A 17,462-nucleotide genomic window follows, 5' to 3' on the forward strand; every position below is an offset into this window, starting at 1 on the left:
GCCATAATGTGCTTAATCTTGCTAAAGGTTTAAAATTTTATATCTGTATCAGTCAGCCATTGCTATTTTAAAATCAAATAAAAGAAAACAGTGGGTTAAAACAGTAAGCATTCTTTTTTTTTATTATTAATCTCTGGGTCAGAAGGGAGGTTCTACTATGGGTTAGGCAGGCAGGCAGTTCTGCTGATTTGGGTTGGCCTCTGCCACATATTTAGGTGTGAGATGACATTAGGTTGTTTTGAATGACTTCAGGTGACACAGTTGTCTAGACTCCTGCAGGTCAGCCTGGGCTTGTTCACAGGGTGGCAGCATGTCTCTGAGCAGGGGTAGAAGCCTGCAAAATCTCCTGAGGCCTGGGCTCAGGCTGGCACACTGTCACTTTCACTGTGTTCTACTGAACAAAGTGAGTCATGAATCCAGGCCAAAGTCAAGTGGTGAGGACATAGACTCGACCCCTTGATGAGAGAACCTGCAATTCATATTGTAAAAGGTGATGATATATAGTAGATTGTAATTTATCTACCAATTTATAGAAGACTGTAATTTAGCATAGAGAATTCTATTTTGTTAATTATATCCATTAAGGCATTTGAGTTGAGTCTTGAAGTATGAATAAGAGTTTGTCACGCAGAAAAGAGGAGCAAAATCATTTGAGTAGGTGGAAAGAGCATTTCCAAGGCACCCAACTGCAAAAGGAGTTCTCATCTGCAAGGAGTGAGAAGCAGTTCTACAGACTGAGTGAAGAGTTCAAGGACCACAGGGGCCAGAAGTGAATTTAGAAAGGCAGTTTGGGGCTGATTTTTAAATGGTTTAATCTTTTAAGAAATGAGTAGTCATAAGGTGTTATTTTTAATGGCTTAATCAAATGACATGATCAGAGTTATGTTTTAGAAATTTTTCTAGAGAGACACAAAATGGTAGACAAATTGACTACTTGAATTTTGTAGGAATAGGTCAGGTGAGAAATAATGAAAGCCTGAACTAAAAGAACAGTAGAAATGAGAGTAGAGAGAGATTCAAGAGATATCCTGAAGGTGCCAATGAATGAGAAATAGTGAATTGTCATATATGGAACACAGGGAGAAGAAAGAACCCATGATACACATTAAGTTTTCTTGTTCAGGTGCTGTTAGTACTAAAGCTCTTCACCAAGATAGAGGAAGGACATAGGTCGAGAAAAATCTGAGGGGAAAAGAATAAGTTCATTTTTTAATACACTGAGGTTGAGCTTGGCAGGAGATGTGTGGGTACAAAGAAGTTTATGAGACGGTCTGCTGATTGAACGTATGGATTTGGGCCATTGGAATTGATATCACTCTCGTAATGAGAGTGGAGAAATTTACCAAGGATCAGTTCTTGAGAACAGCAACATTATCCCATCAGGGTGGCATATTTCAATTTACCCTACTATACAAATCTTAATTTTTAGGGTCCTCTTTGTAATTTGGAATGCCCATGTAAAAATCTTACAGAGTCAAGGGAATATTTCTCAAATTTTAATGTGCCTATGCGTGACCTGGAGATCTTGAAAAAAATGCAGGTTCCTATTCAATTAGTCTGGAGTGGGGCTGAAATTCTGCATTTTTAGTGAGTTCCCAGATGATGCTGGTCCATGCACCACTCTTTGAGTAGCATGTTTATATCGAGCATTCTTAGCTCATCATGTTTCTAATTAAGTGGCATTTACTATTGTCCATAACAGGCAGTAGCTGAGTAAGTCTGAAGAAACCACATAAATAAAAAACCTCTTTAAAAATCTCCTGTATCTTAATAATATCCAGGTTATACATCCCACCATAAGGATGAGCAAAGAAATAAATCCTCAGCAGTCTTGACCTTTGCTCCCTGTCTAAAAGCCAAAAGTGAAGAACGTGAATTCTCCCAGACAGGCCAAGGTGTATGTGTCCACATGTGTTAGGTGCCTTTGACCTATCAGCTGTCACTAAGTACATCCAATGCTCAGGAAATAGCGGGGTAAGTGGCTGAATAGTCAACAAGGCTAAAAGTCAAGAGTAGATACAGAAATTGATGTAGAGTGATTTCTGCCACTGGAACTTAAACTGGCTGTGTATTCCTCTTCTCTAATCAGAAGCAGCTTCCCTTCTAGCTATACCGGATATTCTGTTTACTCACTTTGTACTTTAGTAGCAAGTGTCCTTTAGTGAAAACTTCATTTCCCAGCATATCTTCAGGGATCGCCATTAGACTGGTAACAGATTATCACCATCTGTTGGTGATTATTTCCACTATGTAACTGCCTGGTCTAAGAGATGTGTCCTCTTTCACCAGCAGAGCAACACCTTGAAAGAACTAGGGCAGTCTCAAGAGGAGTTGCAAGAATTGCAGCTGGGTGTAGATAATCCATATTAAAACAGCCTGAGGGCTTCTACTTCTACTCTATGTGTACATATATATTTTTTACAATAGGGGGAATATAAAGTTTTTTCCCACATTTTTGTTTTTAGGAATCTGAAATAGATTAAAGAACAATAACAACAAAGAAAACCAATGCCACTATTTTTGAAAGACTTAACAACCTCTTCATTTATTGTGTTTCCACTTTAATCCTATCTGATTTTCAAAATGATATACTTATTGCTTCAGTACACTTATAATCAGGGTAAATTCACAAAGCAGAAATATAAACATGTTGTAAATATGAAACATGAGCTGTTAAACCAGCAAAAGTCTGCTTGGGGACATAGACATCAAGGGTAACGTTTGGAATGTGACTGTAGCTTAAATAAGAAATATTTATATAGCATCTAAATAATTGCACTAGAACTATTAATTCATATCCACTAATTTAAAGTGTATTCACTGAGTGTCCAGTGATATGCCTGTTCTAGGTATGGAAGATACTGTAGGCATGAAGAAGAACGGCGAAATATCTGCCTTCATGTAGCTTTATGTTTTAATTGTAGGAGGCAGACAAGCTATCAAGTAAAATATGTAATATGTTGGTTATAAGTGCTGTGTAGAAAAATAAGTGATATGAGTTAAGAACTGTTGATGCGAAGGGAGTGCTTCCCTTATTTAAAATACGTACTTATTTTAAATAAGGTGAATTGTATTTCTGGACAGTCACCTGTACCTAAATTTTAGAGTTATTTAAGAAACACTTCAAAGGCATTATTTAGGATATAGAAATGATAATTTTAGATGATGGTGATAATATACTGCTTTTTGGTTAAAGGATGGAAAGGAATATAATTATTCGTTCCCTAGAACAATGTTAACGCACACAGTAGCATAAGCTACAAACAATACGTTGAGGAGGTGTCCAAGGTACTGAGCTCATGGCAATTTCCAGAAGAGGCAGCCTCCAGCTGCTCCTTGCAGTCAAACTGTGAGATTGCCTAAGTTACTCAGCTTCATCCTCTCTCTGGAGTGGAAGCCTCTAGAAACATCACCAAAATTTTTGCAAACTTTATTTTTTAATTTATAAACTTAAAAAAACTCTTAATGAGTAATCTTTTTTTTTCTTTACACTTTTTGGTCACTGAAAATGTGATAATGTATTATTCTCTAAAAAAATTCTGCTTTCTGAAATTAAATTTCAGCTTAAAGTAGAAGACATTCAGAGTGAGATAAATCTAGGTTCAAATTCTGACTATATCATTGTGTATACAGGTGACTTTGGCAGATGATTTAATGCAGCTGAGATACTGCATACTTCATAGGATGTTAAGATTTAACAAAATAATGTGTATAAAGCACCTCTTGCTGCACCTGGACTATAATAATTGCTTTTAAAATGTTAGTTTTTTCCTCTTCTCTACTGTTGAGACAGTTCTCCGTGGGTCTCTGGTATTTCTGCACATCTTTTAAGCACAGCCAATGACAGCCTTTTATTCTGGATTATTTTTTCAAGGATGTTGGTATAATGCAGTCTTGAAAGTTACAGTATTTCCTTCCAGAGCAAAGAGAGAACATACTTACTATCTAGTATAATAAACGTAATATCTCCTTCAGGAGAAAAAGCTGGGCAGGCTTGCTTTTAGCCTGTTGTAAAATATTAGGGTTTCCTAAACTTGGAGTTCCTCTTCTGTACCATGACCTACTGCATGTACCCTTGATGCATGCATATGGCTCTTGTTGCACTGTTTTGTGGGAACTGAGGCTCAGAAAACTGGTGTAAAAGTGATGATACTCTAGCTACCGCTATTGTTGTGAATAATAAACTTTCCTTTGTTTCTGACATGGGATTCTCATGTTTTCTGCCACATTCATGTAACTGGTAGGCTAATTGGTTAGCTTCCAAGTAAGGTAATCTCTTCTCGACCATTCACAGTTATTGATGCCTAAACTTCTCTACTCTACAGGTTCTCTGTCATACACAGCAACATTCTAGTTGCATAATTTAAGCCACTTCCTTATTTGGTTTTCAAGCTTAATTATTATAATGGAAATCAGAGAATTTAAATGTTTCAGCTTTAAATATAAAAGTTAGACTTCACAAAAATAAACAAATGACCTAATCAAACTTAGAAGCTTTTGTACAGCAAAGGAAACCATAAAAAAAATGAACAGACAACCTAAAGACTGGGAGAAAATATTTGCAAATGATGCGACTGACAGGAGCTTAATTTCCAAAATGTACAAACAGCTCATACAACTCAACAACTACAACAAAAAAAAAACCCAATTGAAAAATGGGCAGAAGACCTAAATAGACATTTCTCCAAAGAAGACATACAGATGGCCAACAGGCACATAACAAGATGCTCAACATCGCTAATTATTAGAGAAATGCAAATCAAAACCACTGATTGGTTTTGAGGTACCACTTCACACTGGTCAGAAAGGCCATCATTAAAAATCTACAAATAACAAATGCTGGAGAGGGTTTGGAGAAAAGGGAACCCTCTTACACTGTTGGTGGGAATGTAAATTGGTGCAGCCACTATGGAGAACAGTATGGAAGTTCCTTGAAAAACTAAAAATAGAGCCACCATATGATGCAGTAATCCCACTCCTGGGCATATATCTAGAGAAAACCATGGTTTGAAAGGATACGTGCTCCCCACTGTTCATTGCAGCACTGTTTACTATAGGCAAGACATGGAAACAACCTAAATGTCCATTGACAGACGAATGGATAAAGAAGATGTGATATATATGTATATATATATATTATATATATACACACACATACATACACACACACAATGGAATACAACCTAGCCATAAAAAAGAATGAAATAATGCCATTTGCAGCAACATGGATGGAACTAGAGATTATCATATTAAGTAAATCAGAAAGAGAGAGACGAATACCATATGATATCACTTACATGTGGAATCTAAAATATGACACAAATGAATTTATCTACGAAACAGAAACAGACTCACAGATGTAGAGAACAGACTTGTGGTTGCCAAGGGGGGTGTGGCAAGGAAGGAATGGAGTAGGAGTTTGGGATTAGCAGATGCAAACTATTATATATAGGATGGATAAACAACAGGTCTTACTGTATAGCACAGGGACCTATATTCAATATCCTGTGATAAACCATAATGGAAAAGAATATGAAAAAGAATGTGTGTGTGTGTGTATATATATATAATATATATATAACTGAACCACTTTGCTGTACAGCAGAAATTAACACAACATTGTAAATCAACTATATTTCAAGAAAATAAATTTTTAAAAAGTTAGACTTTAGTTTTTAAATGGTATATCTCATGCAGGCTCTGTTGCTCTCTCCTAACTTCTCATTAAAATGATTATGAAGACAAAGACAATGATGAAAATGTTCATAATAAACACGAGAAGCAGTAATCAACCCATTGCCAGAATCTAAAAATGTTCAACAACAAATTTATCGGAAGCAGATTGCACAGGGTAATGTGTATCCCACAAGGAGCCCATATTTCCAGAACAATGAGAAACTGACCTAAAGATTTTAGAAATCCTGTCATTCTTTCAATGTTTATCTACTGGCTCAGAAATACAAAGATTATACCAACCAGGAGAGTGAAGAGAATCCCTTTAATGTGTGGGTTCTGCTTTCTGGAGAGTGTCAGAGTGCTTCTTCCTTTATTCTACACCACTGTTCCACAATTCTATTTTTCTACCTACATGCAATAAGACTTCTGGACAGGAAGTCTGTGTGGAGGTCAAAGGTAGGGATGAGAACTGAGGCGGAGGGAAGGCTGATGGTAATGATTTATGTGTTTAAAACATAGAACAGATCTAGGAAGAGGCCTTGTAGGAGTTTAGACTGGGGATTTGATGTTATCAGATACTGGTCTCTTTACTGTGTTGACAGGCAGCAGGGGAAGGAGCAGATTTTGTTCAGGGCAGAATAGCCATGGCAGTTGAAAAGAAGGTAGACACCAGTGAGCTACACACATTCACTTGCATAAAGGTAATAGAGTGTTTCTCTGATCAATCAGAACAAATTCATATCTTTGAAAACATTTCAATATAAGAACCAAAGAAAATGTTATGAAATTATTTAGTACTCTTAATAGGATAACAGAAGGTATTGGAGCAGAAAGCCATGCAAGAAATCATAGAGTAAAAATATAAGCTGTATGAAGGCAAGGATCACTGACTCATTACTACTGTTTTCATAATTTTACTTAATAAGTATTGCTGAATGATGAATAAGATAAGAAGGCAGATGGAAGAGAGAAAGAAATATTTCTAGGTAAATAAATGTAGAGATAAAAATTGGCAGTAAGAAAAGACCAAAAACTGGAATAGTTATCGAAGGTAAGAACAAAAGCACACTGGAGTAGCAATTCTCATATCAGACAAAATAGACTTTAAAATAAAGACTATTGCAAGAGACAAAGAAGGACACTACATAATGCTCAAGGGATCAATCCAAGAAGAAGACATAACAATTGTAAATATTTATGCACCCAACATAGGAGCATTTCAATACATGATGATCTTTCACCAATGGACAGATCATCCAAAACGAAAATAAATAATGAACCACAAGCTTTAAATGACACATTAAACAACATGGACTTAATTGATATTTATAGGACATTCCATCCAAAAACAACAGAATACACTTTCTTCTCAAGTGCTCATGGAACATTCTCCAGGACAGACCATATCTTGGGTCACAAAGCAGGCCTTGGTAAATTTAAGAAAATTGATATAGTATCAAGTACCTTTTCCGACCACAACGCTATGAGACTAGATATCAATCACAGGAAAAAAACTGTAAAAAATACAAACACATGGAGGCTAAACAATACGTTACTAAATAACCAAGAGATCACTGAAGAAATCAAAGAGGAAATCAAAAAATACGTAGAAACAAATGACAATGAAAACACGATGACCAAAAACGTATGGGATGCTGCGAAAGCCGTTCTAAGAGGGAAGTTTATAGCAATACAATCCTACATCAAGAAACAAGAAAAATCTCAAATAAACACCCTAACCTTATAGCTAAAGCAATTAGACACAGAAGAATAAGAAAAAAACCCCAAAGTTAGCAGAAGGAAAGAAATCATAAAGATCAGATCAGAAATAAAGGAAAAAGAAATGAAGGAAATAATAGCAAAGATCAATAAAAGTAAAATCTGGTTCTTTGAGAAGATAAACAAAATTGATAAACCATTAGCCAGACTCATCAGAAAAAAAGGGAGAAGACTCAAATCAACAGAATTAGAAATGAAAAAGGAGAAGTAACAACTGACACTGCAGAAATACAAAGGATCATGAGAGATTACTACAAGCAACTCTATGCCAATAAAATGGACAACCTGGAAGAAATGGACAAATTCTTAGAAATGCACAACCTTCCGAGACTGAACCAGGAAGAAACAGAAAATATGAAGAGACCAATCACAAGCACTGAAATTGAAACTGTGATTAAAAATCTTCCAACAAACAAAAGCCCAGGACCAGATGGCTTCCAAGGTGAATTCTATCAAATATTTAGAGAAGAGCTAACACCTATCCTTCTCAAACTCTTCCAAAATATAGCAAGGGAGGAACACTCCCAAACTCATTCTACAAGGCCACAATCACCCTGATACCAAAACCAGACAAGGATGTCACAAAAAAAGGAAAATACAGGCCAATATCACTGATGAACATAGATGCAAAAATTCTCAACAAAATACTAGCAAACAGAATCCGACAGCACATTTAAAGGATCATACAGCATGATCAAGTGGGGTTTATCCCAGGAATTCAAGGATTCTTCAATATACACAAATCAATCAATGTGATACACCACATTAACAAATTGAAGGATAAAAACCATATGATAATCTCAATAGATGTAGAAAAAGCTTTTGACAAAATTCAACACCTATTTATGATGAAAACTCTCCCAAAAGTAGGCATAGAGGGAACTTACCTCAACATAATAAAAGCCATATATGACAAACCCACAGCCAACATCATTCTCAATATTGAAAAACTGAAACCATTTCTTCTAAGATCAGGAACGAGACAAGTTTGCCCACTCTCACCACTATTATTCAACACAGTTTTGGAAGTTTTAGCCACAGCAATCAGAGAAGAAAAAGAAATAAAAGGAATCCAAATCGGAAAAGAAGAAGTAAAACTGTCACTGTTTACAGATGACATGATACTCTACATAGAGAATCCTAAAGATGCTACCAGAAAACTACTAGAGCTAATCAATGAATTTGGTAGAGTAGCAGGATACAAAATTAATGCACAGAAATCTCTTGTATTCCTATACACTAATGATGAAAAATCTGAAAGAGAAATTAAGGAAACACTCTCATGTACCACTGCAACAAAAAGAATAAAATACCTAGGAATAAACCTACCTAAGGAGACAAAAGACCTGTAGGCAGAAAACTATAAGCCATAGTATATAAGACATGGGAGATAATACCATGTTCTTGGATTGGAAGAGTCCACATTTTGAAAATGACTATACTTTCCAAAGCAATCTACAGATTCAGTGCAATCCCTATCAAACTCCCAAAGGCATTTTTCACAGAACTAGAAGAAAAACATTTCACAATTTGTATGGAAACACAAAATACCCCAAATAGCCAAAGCAATCTTGAAAAAGAAAAACGGAGCCTGAGGAATCAGGCTCCGTGACTTCAGACTATACTACAAAGTTACGGTAATCAAGACCGTATGGTACTGGCACAAAAACAGAAATATAGATCAATGGAACAGGATAGAAAGCCCAGAGATAAACCCATGCACATATGGTCACCTTATCTTTCACAAAGGAGGCAAGAGTATACAGTGGAGAAAGGACAGCCTCTTCAATAAGTGGTGCTGGGAAAACTGGACAGGTACATGAAAAAGAATGAAATTAGAACACTCCCTAACACCATACACAAAAATAAACTCAAAATGGATTAAAGGCCTAAATCTAAGACCAGACACTATCAAACTCTTAGAGGAAAACATAGGCAGAACATTCTATGACATAAATCACAGTAAGATCCTTTTTGACCCACCTCCTAGAGAAATGGAAATAAAAACAAAAATAAACAAATGGGACCCAATGAAACTTAAAAGCTTTTACACAGCAAAGGAAACCATAAACAAGACGAAAAGACAACCCTCAGAATGTAAGAAAGTATTTGCAAATGAAGCAACTGACAAAGGATTAATCTCCAAAATATACAAGCAGCTCTTGTAGCTCAATATCAAAAAAAGAAACAACCCAATCCAAAAATGGGCAGAAGACCTAAATAGACATTTCTCCAAAGAAGATATACAGATTGCCAACAAACACATGAAAGGATGCTCAACATCACTAATCATTAGAGAAATGCAAATCAAAACTACAATGAGGTATCACCTCACACTGGTCAGAATGGCCATCATCCAAAAATCTACAAACAGTATATGCTGGAGAGGGTGTGGGAAAAGGGAACCCTGTTGCACTGCTGGTGGGAATGTAAATTGATACAGCTGCTATGGACAACAGTATGGAGGTTCCTTGAAAAACTAAAAATAGAACTACCATATGACCCAGCAATCCCACTGCTGGGCATATACCCTGAGAAAACCATAATGCAAAGGAGTCATGTACCAGAATGTTCATTGCAGCACTATTTACAATAGCCAGGACATGGAAGCAACCTAAGTGTCCATCGACAGATGAATGGATAAAGAAGATGTGGCACATATATGCAATGGAATATTACTCAGTCATGAAAAGGAATGAAACTGAGTTATTTGTAATGAGGTGGATGGACCTATAGAGTCTGTCATACAGAGTGAAGTTAGTCAGAAAGAGAAAAACAAATACTGTATGCTAACACATATATATGGAATCTAAAAAAAAAATGCTATTGAAGAACCTAGGGGCAGGACAGGAATAAAGATGCAGATGTAGAGAATGGACTTGAGGACTTGGGGAGGGGGGAATGGTAAGCTGGGACTAAGTGAGAGAGTGGCATTGACATGTATGCACTACCAAATGTAAAATAGATAGCTAGTGGGAAGCAGCTGCATCGCACAGGGAGATCATCTCAGTGCTTTGTGATCACCTAGAGGGGTGGGATAAGGAGGGTGGGAGGGAGATGCAAGAGGGACGGGATATGGGGATATATGTATACATATAGTTGATTCACTTTGTTATACAGCAGAAACTAATACAACATTTTAAAGCAATTATACTCCAATAAAGATGTTAAAAAAAAAAGAACCAAGGTTAAGTCTATACTGTGTTAATGATCAACTTTCATGCATATGAATAAATGTATACTTTGTGAGGTTTAAATAAATACATATGTAAGTTAAAAAAACAGAACAAAAGCAGAAATCAAAGACCTAAAAATCGGCAAATGAACAAAATTCTCTAAAACTTATATTAAAGTGTTCTTAGAACACTTAAAATTTAACCTACAATAATTAAAATATGATACAGAACTTTTAATTCTAGGAGAAGATAAACCAAAGATAATATGTTTGACATAAAATAATTTTTTAAATAAGCAAGGGAACATGGTTTGTGTGTTAAGGAACAATCTGTCTAGTAAGAGACAAATATAGAAAGCATGATACAATAGGATAATTGCCATATGATAGTGTCAGCCTAATATGGTAGAGAAATTGGTGTAGTACTGTCTGAAGAGGCAACAGGTAAACTGTCCTTGAAGTATAAACAGGATTTCATGATGGGAGGATATTCCAAAGAATGTAAACGCATTCCAAATAAATTTCAAGGATATAGGATATTTAGGAAATAGTAAGTAGTTTGAGTATAGATGTAAGAAAAATGCAGGAAAATAGTCTATTAGAGAAATAGCAATGTTCCTTCTCTTTTCAATATAAATATTTATATATGTATATATATGTACATATTTAATTTTTTGCAGATGTGCAGGGAGTTAGCCATTTTGCTTTCGGAGAATGTAATGTGATATAACTTTCACTGTTGCCTTGAATATGTATTCAAATATATTTTTTAGTGAAGTATAGTTGATTTTCAAATATTTTGTTATTCTATTTTTTAACATTTTATTTCATCAAATAATTTAAACAGGAAAACTTCTTACACTTCTTGCAAAGTATAATGAAGAAACCATCTTTGGTGTTGGAGAGATCTGGCATCCAATCCACGTGTAGCAGATGCTGACTTTGATCAAGGCACTGTGCTTACGTAAAGCATGCTGTGTGACAGCCTGCAATTATGATGCTCTTAAAATCATTTGAGTTTTGGAAATTACTCTGTGACTTAGAAATTTTGATTTAAGCCTATGTAGTATAGCATTGAGCCTGGCACACACAGAAGGGACTGAATAAGTGTTATTCTCATAATTATGTGTGTGTGTGTGTGTTTTACATTGTCAACCACAGATCCCTTTTAGTAGTGAGATCTCTGGAAATATTATTATTTAGGTTAAATTAATGTCAATGGAAAAAGAGGTTTTAAATGATAGTTAAGAAGGCAGATTCTGAAGCCAGAATGCCTAGATCTGAATCTTGGCTCTGCCACTGATGAGCCATATGACCATGTCGCTTTATCTCTCTGTTTCCCCATCAGTATAATGAGGATAATAAATACTTACCTCATAAGGTGGTCATATATTAAAAGAGTTAATATACGCAGAGCACTTGGAAAAGTGCCTGGAACAGGCAAGCACTTAAATGTTAGCTAATGTAATTACTGAAAAGCTAGGATATGCTTTTGATGGTGGTTTCTCAAATGCACCTTATATAAAGAAGAGATAAACATTTTGCTGTATGTGATTATGACAGAAGTGTGTCATCCTCATTATCAAAAAGGTCTATATTATCTTACTGTGATTAGGTCTAAATTTAAATTTCTACAGTCAGAACAGAATAAGCTCTTCAAAGTCCAAAGTTAGTTTGAAAGCCATCTTAATCATATAACATGTCTATCCAAAATTGAAGAGTTGTTGATATTTGTTTCCTTATCTGAAAAATAGTCACAATAGTATCTACTTCTATGTTTGATGTTGATCTGATAGAATTAAATATGATAATGCACTCAAAGTGACGACCTTATGCCTAACTTAATATTCTATTAGCTATTGTTACTATCATCAACCATTTTCAAATAGTCTCTCAACTTATTTCCCTACAGGTCTGCTTAACATTTGTGAATAACTGTGAGACTATGGCTATTGAATCTAAGAGTCAAGACTTTAACTGTTTCCTGTTGTAATCTAGTATAACACCAGGGGCACTTCTTTTGCCCTTTGATGAGGCCGGGCTATAAAATCCTTAAATATACTAATAACAGGAGGAAAATATTTTTCAGAGTCTGACTTTCTGCTCCTAATATTTATTTCTTTTGAAACAAGAGAAGAGACAGGTCCTTGATTAATTTATTATTGTCTGATAGTTATTTAAAATAGTGCTTTCATGTTTCTATTTCTCACATTTAACTTACTGTTTTTTCCATTTTTTTCCCGAAACTGTTCAGTTGGATAGTAGAGCTAAATTCTTAACTTGATGATAGTTGTAATTTTCAGGTGTAAAACTTTTGCATCTATTACAAATCAGACTAGTGGCTGTTTTCTTCTCACAGTCCCAGTTTTAGTCTATTTATCTTCCCAGGTTTTATTGTTTCCTCTATATGGTAAATATTTTACACTACGGTGTATAATTTTGGAATCCTTTTATTTAATTCACCTGAAGTGTTGGACATTATTTGATTTTAACTATATAAGATTAACACAATAAAACTTCTTTTATAACAATTTTTCCATCAAAAATCCAGAATTGTCACTTACAAAGTAGCACTATTGATGTCTTTGTAGGCATTTTTTCAGTCAAGTCCTATATTTCCAAATTAGTCCTGCTATTAAAAGTAAAAGCTCTTTTAGAGCAAATGTGTAACATTAAAAAAGCATCTATACTATGACCAAAATGTCTAATTCCAACTCAAGAAAAGCACTGACAGTTCTCATTAGGAGTATTTTTTTTCATGTTATACAATTTCTCAATGAAAGGACACATAAAAATATACAGCTGAAACGTTTATTCAGGCTTATAATTCATGCAAAAATCTTGCTGAGAAAATCAAGAGAATATATTTCCCCTCCCATTTTTGTAATTTAGCTCTATTTGAATAGTTTGAAGATAGGTTTAAAAAATCACATATGGAATAAGAATAATTTTGGAAAAGCAGAATTTAAAATATGCTTTTCTCTCTTTTTAAATAATGAAGCGATAGTGCTGTTACCATGAAGAACCAAGAAAACATTTGTTTTAGCACATCATATGATACAATGGGGTGATTGCAGGAAAGTAGGGGAGGTGAATGTTCCCAGAGCAGAAGCTCCACTTGCACTTAGAGAAAGAATCTGCTGTGAACTGTCTGCTGGTGCGGGTTGAGGAGAGGGCTTGGGACATCAAGAGCTACTTAACTTCTGTTTCCAATACTCGGTTTCTTCAAAGTGAAGAGGTTTCAATACAATAATAGTAGGTCAACACTGCTTTTACAGATAGTATTAAAACATAATCTCAAACTCAAGAAAACTTTTATGTAAATGATTTTTTAACCCCCCCCCCCCAAATTTAAAATTCAACTCTATTTTTATTAGATGGGATCCTGGCTAGTTTCCACTTCCTGAGGTTTTTTTTTATTCTGTGTTTATTTTTAAGACTAATTATCCTCACCTACATAAACTTCCTGGTTTTCAGAATATTTAATTGGCTGGTCAATGTCTCTGTTCTCCAGATGACAGTTACCTAACATGCATCATCAAAGGGACCCAAAATTCAGACCAGATGACATCTACTCAAGAGTACAGGAGGAACCGAAGCATTAAATTGTGGCAGTACTAGCCAACATGTGTAGCGCATCATTGCAAACAAGCGCTCAGCCAATGGAGTCGTGTGCTGTCATTGTGACCCATAACTGTTGGAAGAGTTCCAGAAATGACATAAGGAATTCTGCATAGAGCAGGTGGCAGGTGGGCACCCAAGGCAGGTTAAATGAATGTATGACTTAGGAAGTTGAATAAGTTACAGACTGGCATAATTTGGATATATAGTAAATTAAAAAGATTACTTGTATTTACATTCTCATTATTTAGAAATTGATCTGGAGCTTATACAAAGAAATTGGATTTAAAGTGCTGTAAGCAATTAACTGTCAGACAAGATTTGCCTTTTTTTTATCACAAATTCAGAATTCCAGGATAATTTTTGTCTTTTTTACATAAAGGGAAATAATTGTAATTGTATACCTTAAAGGAAATAACAAAAAATTTAATATTTGTCTGTTAAAAAGTAAAATGATAAGGTAGCACCAGGAGATACACATTGGCAGGAGATATTCCTATACCTTCAATCTGAATCATCTGAATAAAAGAAAATTTCACATCCCTTTAGACTTTACAAGCTCAAGGAAATGTGAAATATTTGACATTTTCACCTTAGTGTTTTCACACATAAAAGAGACACCTTTCAAGGGTAAGTAGCAAACTTGCTTTTCCTGTTGAAAGCTAGTTTTGCAACTCAAAGGGCTAATAAGGAAAAAATGTTGCTGTAGAATTTTCTGAAATGCTACAACTCACACATGCAGTAAACTCCTGTTCTACTCACTGTGTCTGCACGTGGCCCAAGTCAGAATCTTAGTTGCTGAATTGCTGAGAATTTAGAAATTATCCCTTCTAACCAGTCTACCATATAGGTGAAAATCAGAAAAGGTGTACAACTTGTGCATTGACAGAGTTCAATTCTTTCAGCTTAGTTACACATTTAGTTGTCACTTAAGTTTTAATTGGCTAAAATTAGGCCCCTTATTTTCATTGAAACTATGCAAAGTTTTTATTCTGCAGCAGCTACTTCATTCACTCTGGTTGTGACGCTTTGTAAATGAAAGTCAAGGTGACTTTTGCATATGTGCGTATTACTATTTAAAAATAAATTCAGAGGCAAGATGAGGCTGAGATTTGTGGCCTATTAGATGTTGAAGATAGAAAATTTGGTGCATTTCTAAGCAAGAGCTAGGTCCTGTGGGAGCATAAAAGGCACTTAGGGAAGCAGTGAAAAAGGGCTAGAAAACTAGAAGGCCTTCAACACCAGAGAGAGGAGGATATATTTAAAACATTAGTCAGCGAGGAATGATGATAGGGATTTGAGAACGCAGAGATTATGTTTAGTGTGGTGGTGTTAGGGAGAGCATTTTGGCAGCGGTGGGTGGAACAGAAGGCACAGGAGGGACACAGGGATAGGAAATGTTGTACCGACTGTGTAGGGTTTCCACGTCAGGCACTGGTTTCTGACAGACTGACGTTTGGAACGCAAGCTGAGTAAGCATAAGTTCCAACCTCCCGTTTCTAACAGGCCTTGGGCACCAACCACATCCTATCCCGCAGAGGCACCGCCAGCAGCTGCTTGGTACCTGCTCCCCAGGGTTCCGAGCTCTGGCTCCACAGGCTCCGTGTCTCAGTTCCTGCAGTTCCAGCGGCAGCCAGGTGGCTCCCCCCCGCAGAGGTCTGAGTACCAACTCTATGATAATCTCTCCCTCAAGCTCCTTGGCTCTAATACTCCCAATCTCTGCCTTTTTGTTCCCTTAGACCTAGTTGGAGCTGTCTCTGCAGTTATCACTTCTGGATGACCTCAGTATCCTCTTGGTGCTTTTTTAGGCCTTCAGAGCATGTGTAAGCTGATCTCTATACTAAATCCCTCTACTGCAACACCTTAGTGCAGTTTCCATTTTTCTGCTGGAACCTGACTGATAGAATGAGGGTGAGCGGTGTATCATCTACACAGACAACATGGCAGGAGCATTGGAACATAGAAGTGTGGGCATGGTCAGGAAAGATAAGTAGTTAGATGTGATTAGACCACACAGCTGAACATGAGATGTCCTGAAAATTAAGCTGAGAAAAATTAGGGTGGGATTTTAGTAACATATTAAGTGTCTCTATACAAACAAAACTGACTTCTGTAACATGCATCATCCATCCCAATAATTTCCTCAGGAACACACTGATCTAGTCTCATTTTTTAAATGTGATAAGCTTTAAAAATATATGGCGTGCTTGCTTCGGCAGCACATATACTAAAATTGGAACAATACAGAGATGATTAGCATGGCCCCTGTGCAAGCATGACACGCAAATTCGTGAAGCATTCCATATTTTTGATATTAATAATAAAGAAATGGCATTTGTTGAGTGTTAAATATATATATATATATATATATATATATATATATATATATATATATATATGGAGACTCTTAAGCTTCCCCATCAGGTTAAGTGGCCTATATACAGAGGCATCCAGGGAGATGTCTAGGGGCTGACGGATATGGTTCAGAGCCTCATGAAAGCAGTCTGAACTAGAGGTATGTGGTTTGGAATCATCAGTACACAGATGACAACTGAATTTATGGAGGTTACTGAGGTAACCCAGAAAGAAGGCAGAGAGTGAGAGAACATAATGCTTATGGCAAAACATGAGAAGAAGCAACAGTTTCCATGATTTTTTGATAGGGCCCCTGTGCTTTAAACAAATCAATCTGATGTCTGACTCTCACGTTCCATTTACTACTTCCTGCCTATATCCCTGGAATTAGTTGCCTGCTGTTTTTGAGCAACACTTGCTGAGATGACAACATGGGATAGTAAACTAGGCTTGGACTTTAGGTCCAAAGTCTTGGGGTTGACATAAAGACATAAAGTCATAAATTCAGCTTCGTAATAGTTAGGATCTCTTTAACCTCTCGGGTTCTCTGTTTTCTTCTCTGTAACATTAATAAGGATATTAATCATTAATAACGATTTCGTCTCAGGGCTGTTGTGGGCATTAAGAGTCATACAACAAGCAGTTGTTGGTCAGCTGCTAAATGCCAGTTGCAAAAAAAAAATTTAAATAAAAAATTTTTTAAAAAAGGGGACTTCTCTGGTGGTCCAGTGGTTAAGGCTCTTCTCTTCCACTGCAGGGGGCATGGGTTTGATCCCTGGTTGGGGAATTAAGATCCCACATAGTGCATGGCATGGCCAAAAAAAAAAAAAAAAAATGCCAGTTGCTGCTTGGTTGT

General features: G+C 36.1%; 1 non-coding gene across 1 annotated transcript; it reads left to right on the forward strand.

The window, feature by feature from the left end:
- Window positions 1–16,454: 16,454 nt before the first annotated feature.
- On the forward strand, window positions 16,455–16,561 carry LOC133092843 (U6 spliceosomal RNA). The gene has a single exon (XR_009701194.1). It is a non-coding gene; the product is annotated as a U6 spliceosomal RNA (small nuclear RNA).
- Window positions 16,562–17,462: the final 901 nt, after the last annotated feature.

This window comes from Eubalaena glacialis, chromosome 5 (assembly GCF_028564815.1).
Source record: "Eubalaena glacialis isolate mEubGla1 chromosome 5, mEubGla1.1.hap2.+ XY, whole genome shotgun sequence".
NCBI classification, from domain to species: domain Eukaryota; kingdom Metazoa; phylum Chordata; class Mammalia; order Artiodactyla; family Balaenidae; genus Eubalaena; species Eubalaena glacialis.